The 12,307-nt window shown below is 43.6% G+C and overlaps 1 pseudogene; it reads right to left on the minus strand.

Annotated features, from left to right (window-relative positions):
- Positions 1–3,622: 3,622 nt before the first annotated feature.
- LOC126459458 (5S ribosomal RNA) lies at positions 3,623–3,740 on the minus strand (annotated as a pseudogene).
- Between the last annotated feature and the right edge of the window lie 8,567 nt (positions 3,741–12,307).

Below are 12,307 nucleotides of genomic sequence, written 5' to 3' on the forward strand. Positions count from 1 at the left end.
AAAGTACACATATCACACCTTGTATTCAATCAGACAAAGTGACAGAAATGAATTACACCAGGGGAGGTGTAATACAAAATGTACAAATGAGCTCAGATTGCTGTGACGAAAAATCAATGCTTTAGGTATACAATATGAATTACATCACCACCAACTTAGACGACCTACGAATAGTGGATAAGCGATAGGAAGAGGTTGATAAATTCATAAATAAAGAAAATCTTGAATTAGAACTGTAAAAGGAGGTCCAAACTTACTCCATTGTTACATAAGTTAAATCATTTTTGATATTGTATTGCTATACCGCGCTATTGCTATAAGTGTTTGTACAATGAACTGTTTCTGAGCCTGTAGATGGAAACTGCCATTGGACTATTTGTGTAAATGCGACTGTAGTCCAACCACCTGAATCCAAAGGAATACCCTTACGCTCAGTAGACACAGACGAGGAAATGGTAATATATGAAAGATATCTGAGCAAAAAGATTGACAGAGTGGTAATAACGAATAGACGTTAAGATATAAATAGTCTTCAGGGGTTTCCCGCCGAATAACGTAGCACAATTTCCGACAAGTGGAATTTGCGCAGCGTCATCCGGTGGCAAACCCGTGAAGACATTTTACAATATATCTGCCTGTAAAGCTTGAAGAATCAGATGTTAAGATGTTTTCCTTCAGCTGTAGTGTAAGAGAAAATTTATGTAAAAACTTTGTAACTATAGTTACAATGTTTTAGCAGCACTTTAGGTAGTGCACATTGATGTACTTTTGGGGGGAGGCGCTAGGATCTTAGAAAATTTCATAACGTGTCAGATCGTAACGAGAATAGTACGCATGGTTCCATGGTCAGGCCAATCTGCCAATGTGACAGAGGGAAAACAAACAGGATATCGGGTGAAGATAACGTTTCCCCAAGGAGGGTTGGTCAGAAACGCAGTAAGCATTACGTTTGACACAGCGCCAAAGGCGCCGGGGGACAAGGTCAGTGCAATAAGAGAAAGGGTTTCGACGCCCCTGATGGAAGAATCTCGCATGGAATTTAAGAGGATAATCAAATATTAAGGTGATCACCTGTCGTGGCATGGTGGCAAGGGAATGTTCCAGACAGATACTGAAGAGGGCTGTGTGCATCCAGAATGGATTAAGAATGGATTAAGAAGAAGAAGAATAGAAAAGGTTAGCCTGCGGCAGATGAGGGAGTCAGTGGTCAGTTTCAGTGTCGAGTATCCAGGTGAGAGTGACGCTCCACTGCAGCATCTGGCGGAGCACCAGGCACTTCAGCTACGAGAATACTGTGACAGGCTCTGGTGGACTCACAGCAGCTGCAAGCTAAGTAGTGTTTTACAGCATTCATTGGCATAGTGCTGAAGAGGGACTGCCTATCTCTGTCTCAAGAAGTTAGGAGTTCCAGAGAATACCGGGAACAGGTTGCTGCCTGGTACTTGTCTCTTGTAGGGCAGGCCAAGCTGCCCTTGAGGAAAAGCGCTGTTAAGTTCCAAGCCAATTCGTATACACACACAAGAAGGTAACAGAAATATTCGGGGAACGAAACTGGAAATCCCTCGAAGAAATAAGAATCTGTTCTTTCAGAATTTGGCTGAATTAATTTAGAGAACCCGTGCTCTGCAACCATTGTGCTGGCACCATCCTGTATTTCGCTTAGAAATTACGAACAGGAAAAGATATGGACAATATTAGTGTTATGTACCTTCTGCTATGCACTTTAATCTGGCTTCATAAAATGGCATTTTGTTGTAAATGTACAATTATCCAGTAACATCTAACTTTTTGTTATGCAATATCTGATTCATAGAAATGAGATTGAGTAATCACCTATAAACGCCAGGTCCTGGGTGTTTCCATACTCGCATAACCTTTACTTAGTTGCGACTCTGTGTTATCTCTTCATACGTCCACCACTGCGGAAAAGAATTTTTCAATGCACTATGTGCAATGAGAGGCGGCGATGCGACATCGCCCTGAACAGAAAAAACATACAAAACGAAATTACACGCTCATGTATGTTTCACAGCTAAATGAGAATGGTTCCACTGCGCAAAAAATAAAACACACTAAATAAAAATGCATGCGCCACACCGGATATTGCAGCATAAGGACAATCCGCTTCTCAAATACGGCAGGGGTGTCCAGGTTAGAGTGAAATTAAAATTTAATTTATTTGATTTATTTCGCTGTCTCTGGAGTTAATTTCGATGGATATCGATACTGGTATTGTCCGCTGTCGGTACTGTAGGGACCCACATGAGCTGCCAGCCGCGTACAGTATCGAAACTCGGCGATCAGCACACAGATAACTGTCTGCGCAGGCCGTGAAATCAGATTATTTGTATGTCACTCAAATACAGATCATGGATTATCGCGTTGAGGAAATAAACAATCATTCAGCTGAAAAGAGAAAAAAATGCATACGGCACAGCCTCATAGAAACATGAAAAGTGAGTACATTTACTGACCTGCAATACAGACAATATTTATTTTGACCTTGACAGTCTCCAGTACGGGAAATCATCTTAAATCACCTCGGCGTAGAAAGCGTACTGAGCGTGTCGTCACACAGCTGAAAACGAATGCATTAGATTTTCTGAAATCCTGATTAAAAGTGAGTGCGTCATCCGCAGTCACACCTAGAACCCTGCCCATCGCGGCCGTACGCTTAGCGGCTGAATTTTTAAATTTACTGTAGTGTATAACTGTGACAGTCACACTATCAGATTATTGTCTATACATAGTCATTGACGATAGTTTCGACAAAATTGTGCTTGGCCTTTTACGTGAGAATGTTACTCTAAGAACATATGGTGTTGCGCTTCAAATCTTCGAGTAACGGCTTACTGGCGGTAAAATTTTTTCCTTATTTAAATTATCATTCTGGGGTCTGGACTGCTTTTACTATTCCTTTGATTCGATCGCTGTGTAGCGTAACAGAAGGTTTCCTCGTAACACGAAACTATAAGAAAAGGAAATGCCGTTTGCAGGTCTACAGTTGTGGATACTGACGAGAAAGAAAGGAATCATTCTAGATATATAGCCCAAGTCTCATAGAAGTAAACAAAAATATGCGCATTTTAGCCGGTTAACGCCCTGTAGATTATAAAGAATCGCTACACGATATATATATATATATATATATATATATATATATATATATATATGCGCTCGCGCGCGTCGTAAATTGTCCTCAGTATAACAGCTTCGGAACCAGTGTGTGGGCTGTAAATGGTGTGACGGGAAGAAGATTTGCCACTAACTAAAGGTACAGCCGGATGGGAGCAATTGTGAACAGTTTAGTGATAGGACAATTCTTATCAGAATCGACGGCAAAGCAAGTTCAACAGCAATACTCGAGCTATACATGCTGACATCACAAGCAGCATATGATATGACAGAAGACGTACATGAGCACTCCGTCATCAGGCCACAAGTGGCCCATCAGGACCATCCGATAGCCGAGTCATCCTCAGTTGAGGATGCGGATAAGAGGGGCGTGTGGTCAGCACACCGCTCTCCCGGTCGTTACGATGGTTTTCTTTGACCAGAGCCGCTAATGTTCGGTCGAGTAGCTCCTCAATTAGCATCACGAGGCTGAGTGCACCCTTAAAAATGGCAACAGCACATGGCGGCCCGGATGGTGACCCATCCAAGTGCAGGCCACGCCCGACAGCGCTTAACTGCGGTGATCTGATGGGAACCAGTGTATCCACTGCGGCAAGGCCGTTGCCAGACGTATATGAAGGGAGTGTGTAATTCAATGCGAAAAAATGTGAATGTCGTATAGCGTTGCCGGCTGGGACATCCCGCAGTGTGGGTTCAGCCGCCTGTGCGAAAGGTTGCCATCCGCGTATACGGGGCCCTTTCCTTGCAGATACGTGAGAGATGTGACATACATGTATTTGTGGAGTGCTGCTAAGTGTAGTGGATGCGTGTGTGGTGTAGCGTTATCTTTAAAATCGTATGGTGATGATGATGAGACAAGAAAGAGGGTGAAACGCAGTGCGAGTAGTAGTCCTCTCTTCTCGAATAGTACCAAAGAGACCGCCGAATTTGAGGTCCCCATCAGATGAACGGATTACCACCAACAGTGTCGCAGCTCTCACTTCATCAGACACAGAGGACAGGTTTGGAATTTAATCCACGACATTGGTGCAAAAGCTAGTGATCAGCAGTTCTGAGCCGCCACCTCTCCCCCCCTTGCCAGCCAAATACTGGCAGCCAAAACTTTGTCCTCCACCAGGATTCGAACCGGATTATCATTCCCAGTCGATCACCACCGCAAAGGTGTGCGTTAGCGACTTTTGCTACTTTCTTGGTAGATATTTTTTCTTATAGTTCACTTATTTTATTTCTGTGTGTGTAAAAACATAAACGCCTTTGCTAAAAACATTAAAAACATCTTCTTCTCGCGGGCGGGGGGGGGGGGGGGGCGGTCATGACAACCCACTCTCTTTCCCCTGGGTCCACACCTGTTCTTCTGTGGGCCTGCTTCCTCTAACACCTACTATAGAAACAGCAGTCCAAAACAAACACTAGTGCCCAAAGCGTAATAGGGGGATAATGGTTACAAGAAAATAAGACCTTGGTAGTTGATAACCCGTGGTCTAGGGTTAGCGTCTTTGATTCTTAATTAAAAAGTCTGCCTAAATTTTGATAAATAATCAGCATTGGCGGCCGAAGACTTCCGGCATAAGAAGTCAGCCTCATTCTGCCAACGGCCTTGTCAAAGAGGGCGGAGGAGCGGATAAAGGTTCAGGGCACTCTCTTGTCCTTGAGGTGGGAAATTGCCCCTAAAGGCGGAAGAATCAGCAATGATCAACGACATGAGGATGCAGAAGGCAATGGAAACCACTGCATTTAAGACACGTAACGTGTATCCACAGGGCATGTGGCCTGTAATTGAAGAAGTGTCATGATGATCTCTCCATTGGCAAAAGATTCCGGAATAGTCCCCCATTCGGATCTCCGGGAGGGGACTGCCGAGAGGGAGGTTACCATGAGAAAAAGATTGAATAATCAACGAAAGGATAACGTTCTACGAGTCGGGGCGTGGAATGTCAGAAGCATGAACGTGGTAGGGCAACTAGAAAATCTGAAAAGGGAAATGCAAAGGCTCAATCTAGATATAGTAGGGGTCAGTGAAGTGAAGTGGAAGGAAGACCAGGATTTCTGGTCAATTGAGTATCGGGTAATATCAACAGCAGCAGAAAATGGTATAACAGGTGTAGGATTCGTTATGAATAGGAAGGTAGGGCAGAGGGTATGTTACTGTGAACAGTTCAGTGACCGGGTTGTTCTAATCAGACACGACAGCAGACCAACACCGACAACGATAGTTCAGGTATACATGCCGACGTCGCAAGCTGAAGATGAACAGATAGAGAAAGTGTATGAGGATATTGAAAGGGTAATGCAGTATATAAAGGGGGACGAAAATCTAATAGTCATGGGCGACTGGAATGCAGTTATAGGGGAAGGAGTAGAAGAAAAGGTTACAGGAGAATATGGGCTTGGGACAAGGAATGAAAGAGGAGAAAGACTAATTGAGATCTGTAACAAGCTTCAGCTAGTATTAGCTAATACCCTGTTCAAGAATTACAAGAGGAGGAGGTATACTTGGAAAAGGCCGGGAGATACGGGAAGATTTCAATTAGATTACATCATGGTCAGACAGAGATTCCGAAATCAGATACTGGATTGTAAGGCGTACCCAGGAGCAGATATAGACTCAGATCACAATATAGTAGTGATGAAGAGTAGGCTGAGGTTCAAGACATTAGTCAGGAAGAATCAATACGCAAAGAATGGGATACGGAAGTAATAAGGAATGACGAGATACGTTTGAAGCTCTCTAACGCTATAGATACAGCAATAAGGAATAGCGCAGTAGGCAGTACAGTTGAAGAGGAATGGACATCTCTAAAAAGGGCCATCACGGAAGTTGGGAAGGAAAACATAGGTACAAAGAAGGTAGCTGCGAAGAAACCATGGGTAACAGAAGAAATACTTCAGTTGATTGATGAAAGGAGGAAGTACAAACATGTTCCGGGAAAATCAGGAATACAGAAATACAAGTCGCTGAGGAATGAAATAAATAGGAATGGCAGGGAAGCTAAGACGAAATGGCTGCAGGAAAAATGTGAAGACATCGAAAAAGATATGATTGTCGGAAGGACAGACTCAGCATACAGGAAGGTCAAAACAACCTTTGGTGACATTAAAAGCAACTGTGGTAACATTAAGAGTGCAACGGGAATTCCACTGTTAAATGCAGAGGAGAGAGCAGATAGGTGGAAAGAATACATTGAAAGCCTCTATGAGGGTGAAGATTTGTCTGATGTGATAGAAGAAGTAACAGGAGTCGATTTAGAAGAGATAGGGGATCCAATATTAGAATCGGAATTTAAAAGAGCTTTGGAGGACTTACGGTCAAATAAGGTAGAAGGGATTGATAATATACCATCAGAATTTCTAAAATCATTGGGACAAGTGGCAACAAAACGACTATTCACGTTGGTGTGTAGAATATATAAGTCTGGCGACATACCATCTGACTTTCGGAAAAGCATCATCCACACAATTCCGAAGACGGCAAGAGCTGACAAGTGCGAGAATTATCGCACAATCAGCTCAACAGCTCATGCATCGAAGCTGCTTACAAGAATAATATACAGAAGAATGGAAAAGAAAATTGAGAATGCGCTAGGTGAGGATCAGTTTGGCTTTAGGAAAAGTAAAGGGACGAGAGAGGCAATTCTGACGTTACGGCTAATAATAGAAGCAAGGCTAAAGAAAAATCAAGACACTTTCATAGCATTTGTCGACCTGCGTTCGACAATATAAGGTGGTGCAAGCTGTTCCAGATTCTGAAAAAAGTAGGGGTAAGCTATAGGGAGAGACGGGTCATATACAATATGTACAACAACCAAGAGGGAATAATAAGAGTGGACGATCAAGAACGAAGTGCTCGTATTAATAAGGGTGTAAGACAAGGCTGCAGCCTTTCGCCCCTACTCTTCAATCTGTACATCGAGGAAGCAATGATGGAAATAAAAGAAAGGTTCAGGAGTGGAATTAAAATACAAGGTGAAAGGATATCAATGATACGATTCGCTGATGACATTGCTATCCTGAGTGAAAGTGAAGAAGAATTAAATGATCTGCTGAACGGAATGATCAGTCTAATGAGTACACAGTATGGTTTGAGAGTAAATCGGAGAAAGACGAAGGTAATGAGAAGTAGTAGAAATGAGAACAGCGAGAAACTTAACATCAGGATTGATGGTCACGAAGTCAATGAAGTTAAGGAGTTCTGTTACCTAGGCAGTAAAATAACCAATGACGGACGGAGCAAGGAGGACATCAAGAGCAGATTCGCTATGGCAAAAAAGGCATTTCTGGCCAAGAGAAGTCTACTAATATCAAATACCGGCCTTAATTTGAGGAAGAAATTTCTGAGGATGTACGTCTGGAGTACAGCATTGTATGGTAGTGAAAGATGGACTGTGGGAGAACCGGAACAGAAGAGAATCGAAGCATTTGAGAGGTGGTGCTATAGACGAATGTTGAAAATTAGGTGGACTGATAAGGTAAAGAATGAGGAGGTTCTATGCAGAATCGAAGAGGAAAGGAATATGTGGAAAACACTGATAAGGAGAAGGGACAGGATGATAGGACATCTGCTATGACATGAGTGAATGACTTCCATGGTGCTAGAGGGAGCTGTAGAGGGCAAAAACTGTAGAGGACGGCAGAGATTGGAATACGTCAAGCAAATAATTGAGGACGTAAGTTGCGAGGGCTACTCTGAGATGAAGAGGTTAGCACAGGAAAGGAATTCGTGGCGGGCCGCATCAAACCAGTCCGTATACTGATGACCAAAAAAAAGTATGAGAGAGGAGAAACGCTAATTGATTTCTGCAACAAATTTCAGCTACTAATAGTGATTACATTGTTCAAAAATCGCAAGAGGAGGAGGTGTTCTTGGATAAATTCTCCATAACCGTTAGGGCAACACTGGCTGATTCCATGTTTGTGGTTCTTGGAGTACTTAATTTTTTTATTTTTTGATACTTTTCATTTTCTGGAAAGGGTAAAATATCCGAGGAATGACCCATTGTAGATTCGGGAACTTTTCACCCACTTAACAGAGGACAGCTGATGGTGGGGAAGAGGGAGTCCCAGTTGAGAATATTCAGGAGAGTATTTTTCAGTTCAGTCGTTTGCCTTACCGTTGAGAGAGACCTCCCGATCACCTTGGTGAGAACAGCTGGATGTGGACCATTTTGAATTTAGTCCTAATAAGTACTTTCCACGCAAAAATATAAAATCTTAGTTCATGTGCTGTGTAATTGATTGTGTATGCACGGAATGGAGTCTGTGACAGGCTCGACATTTGACGTGTACCTGAGTAGCTACCGGTCGCCGATATATGTTCAGAAGATGTAAGTGTGAGATATGGGACTGTCTGGTACTGATTACTGCGTCACACATGAAGAGCATTTATGAAATCACAGGTTACAGAAACGCAGACATAGGCAGCATACAACACAATAAGTTAGTTAGTGGTAGCACGAGTGGGAAGGACCTACCAAAGGAAAGGAAGAGTCGAGGTTTGTCTTCAACGGCCTGTCGACTTCGGGATCGTTATAGATGGATCACACAAGCCTTGGTTCCTATCCTGCGTGATTTTCATCCATCTCCTTCCTTAATCATTTTCCCATTTGCCTTGAGCGACGTAGGGAAATCATGGGAAACCTAAATCAGGATGGCCGTACGTGGTTTGCTGTCGTCCTCCAGAGTGTGAGTCTAGTGTGCCAACCACGGCAGTATCTCGTGTGGTAACTTACCAGTGCTATAAGAGTTCATCACATATTACGTCATTTCAATAAAGGATTAAAACTGAAACACTTTAAACAAAGTCAGAGCACGGTGGTCCTACGTCTCGTTTATGATCGTGGTCGCTACCAGCAATGGAATGGTGTACTGATCTTTGTACATAAAGGCAGCGTCTTGGGCGACTGACTCGTCACCGCCCAGCCCAAACTGCTGAGGACAGAAGCTTGAAATTTGGAGGAATGATGATCTTTCATTGTAGATATCGTTTAGGGAAAGACCGTTCAAAATACCACTCCTAAAAGGGTGAGATGAAGGGGATGAAAGGCTGCTTAAAAATATGTCACGGTTAAGACAATTTTGACGCTAGAACAACGAAAATCTGTTTGTGTTCTTTTTTGTCTGACAGAGAAATCACACACTTCAGCACATATGTAAATCCAGCCTGTAAGGGGCAAAATAGTGGGTGAAAGTTTTCTTGAAACTAAATCGTTGTTAAGGAACTACTTAAGTGTTTTTAAAGGTATACTTATGAATACTAGTGTTTCACTTTAGCGTTGGAAATTTAAGAAGTATGTGTTTCATTGTTTTCGGAAACTCGAGACCATAAAGAAGTGAAATACGAGATAAAAAGTTTTATGAAATTATTTCATTATGAAAAGCAACGGCCTTGCCGCGGTGGATACACCGGTTCCCGTGAGACCACTGAAGTTAAGCGCTGTCGGGTGTGGTCGGCACTTGGATGGTTGACCATCCAGGCCGCCATGCGCTGTTGCCATTTTTCGTGGTGCACTCAGCCTCGTGATGCCGGGGAGCTACTCGACCGAATAGTAGCGGCTTCTGTCAAGAATACCATCATAGCGACCAGGAGAGCGGTGTGCTGACCCCACGCCCCTCCTGTCCGCATCCGCCGCTGAGGATGACACGGCTGTCGGATGGTCCCAATAGGCCACTCGTGGCCTGAAGACGGAGTGCTTTTTCATTATGAAAGCATTTCCAAAGCTAAATCTATGGACCTTTAGCTTCTTTGTCATAAATTAAAAAATACATGTTTTATAGTTTTTGTAAATTCGACACCTAAGGGGGTGAAATAGGGGATCAAAATTTTTAAGGAAATGTTTCGTTTCATTACAATAATTTTAAAACAGAATCTGTGGAAATAGCTATGTATTATGAGATGAAGCTTTCTATGCAAATGTCACCACAAGATCACAAGAAACATAGTTTAAGAAAACCGTAGTCTACAGCTACCAAAATCAGTTTTTGATTAGAAATACATTCGGAAAACACCATGCGTCTCTGTACTTAATCAGCGTGAAAATCTTAGAAGCTGTTGCAGTTTGTGAAAAATGTAAAAACAAAAAAGTCTGTGTGAGTGAAACAACGGGGACTAAGCTAACAGAATGCAGCCTGAAAAATTACTGCTGTTCATCATAAGTGTCTGTTGAAGTTAGTTTGTTCCTGTTCAGTGTGCAGCATTTATTTCATGTTAATGCTGTCTTTAATACAAATTTTTAAGTCCATTAATTATTTATGTAACTCTATTGTAAAATTTCCTTTCATAATGGATTAACAATATTTAAGGTTTTATTTCTTTATTATTCAAAACAGCAATTTCTAAACAGTGCCCTCAAATGAGGATGCTAGGTCTAGTTATTTAAAATTTCATGGTTCGTTAAATCATATAGATAGACAGGGAAAGGGACTTATATGAAATCTTCAAGGGTTGTCAGCCAAGTAACGTCGTCGTCTCGTAGCAAAGTTTGGATGGAATGCATCTCCATCACCTTCAGGCGAAGTGTCGGGATATCGTCGGTCGCGGGCTGATCTCTCTCTTCACTCACTCTCATCTTATACTTTGCCCTCTTTGGGGAAGTGTGTGGGGGAGTTTGTAGCCTTTCGGCTTTTACTCCTCTGTGATTTTATCTGTGGTTGTTTGGTGTCTGTGAAATGTGATGAATGTTCTGTATGTGTCTGATACTTGCCTGAGGTTGGTGAGATGATTGGTAGTATGTGGGAGGGAGCAGGATTAGGAATTGGATATTGGGGTTTTCTCTTCGACTAACTCGTCGAAGATCGTCATTGGGCGTTTGGGCTTATCGTGGGACAAGTCATATCGACCTAGGGAGTGGATGAGGACGTTTCCTGATCTGGAAGAGCCTTCATAGAAGGCCCTTGCCAGATCTCGGAAACTCTCTCATGAGTGGGATTTCAGCTGCGGCGTGTAGATCATAGGTAGGGAATCGGAGAGGGAGATGCAGTGCCCTCCTTAGGGCGCCGTTCTGCAGCCTCTGGAGTTTATCCAGGGGCTGCTTCGCCGCGTATCCTCAGACAGGGTTTGCATATTCCATTACTGGCCGGATCAGGGCCAAATAAACGTTCACTCCTACAGAACAGGGAAGGGAGCTGGTTGAACGCCAAGGTTCTTGGCGGTTCTGCGCCAGGGCAGTTGGGTTCCGTTTAGGTGAAGGTGGAGGAGGAGGATGGGGGGGTAGCGGCGACGAGGAGGTTTGTGCTTACGAGCCTTCGGATAATCAGCATAGCCTGCGTCTTTTCAGAGTTGATGGTGATGCGCCAGCGACGGGCCCTAGTTTCTGTGTCATCTAAAACCCTTTGTAACCTATGGATGACCAGATCCCTGTATGCATTTCTCATTTAGAAGGCTGTGTCGTCTGCGTACTGTGCGGTGTGCACCAGGGAGGCCGTTGGTGTGTCTGCAGTGTACAGACTGTACAAAATGGACACCAAGACCGATCCCTGTGAGACCCCAGCGCGAATACGCTTTTTGGTGGAGGTGGCAGTTTCTACCTTGACAGAGAAGATTCTGTTCGTGAGATAGCTTTGGATTAATTTGACTATGCTCCCAGGGAGCCCTTGTATGTATAACTTGTATAGTAGCCTTTATGCCACACAGAGTCGAAGGCTTTGGCTACAGCAAGTAGCACTATCCCGCAATAGCCTCTGTGGTTGCAGCCCTCTGTGGCTGCTTCAACCACTCTCATCATTTTTTGTGGGGCAGAAGGATTCTGACGGAATCCGAATTGGAAAGCAGGCAGAAGTTGCTCTTTGGTAATGTTTTCCTGTATGGACATTAGCAGGAGGCGCTCATGGATCTTGCAAGAGGCTAATCGGCCTGTAGTGTTGCGGGAATAGAGGGTCTTTCCCTGGTTTGTGTATCGCGACCACTTCCGCATGTTTCCAGCAAGCTGGGAACTCACGGGAACGAGTCATCTCGTTGAAGACGCTCTCGAGACGTGTGATCACCGAAGGTGGGAGGCTTTTGACTAACTGATTGGTGACACTGTCATGTCCAGGCACCTTCCTTGGATGGGCGGGACCTAATTACTTTTGCCACGTCTTCGGGGCGAAAAATGTGTGTTCATCTTCTGGGTCCTCCTCAGCATTGAGGAAGACAGACAGTTGACGATGGACCAGTACTTCATGCTCTTCATCCTAGGGT

The sequence above is a fragment of the Schistocerca serialis genome, chromosome 2, assembly GCF_023864345.2.
Source record: "Schistocerca serialis cubense isolate TAMUIC-IGC-003099 chromosome 2, iqSchSeri2.2, whole genome shotgun sequence".
Taxonomy (NCBI): Eukaryota; Metazoa; Arthropoda; class Insecta; order Orthoptera; family Acrididae; genus Schistocerca; species Schistocerca serialis.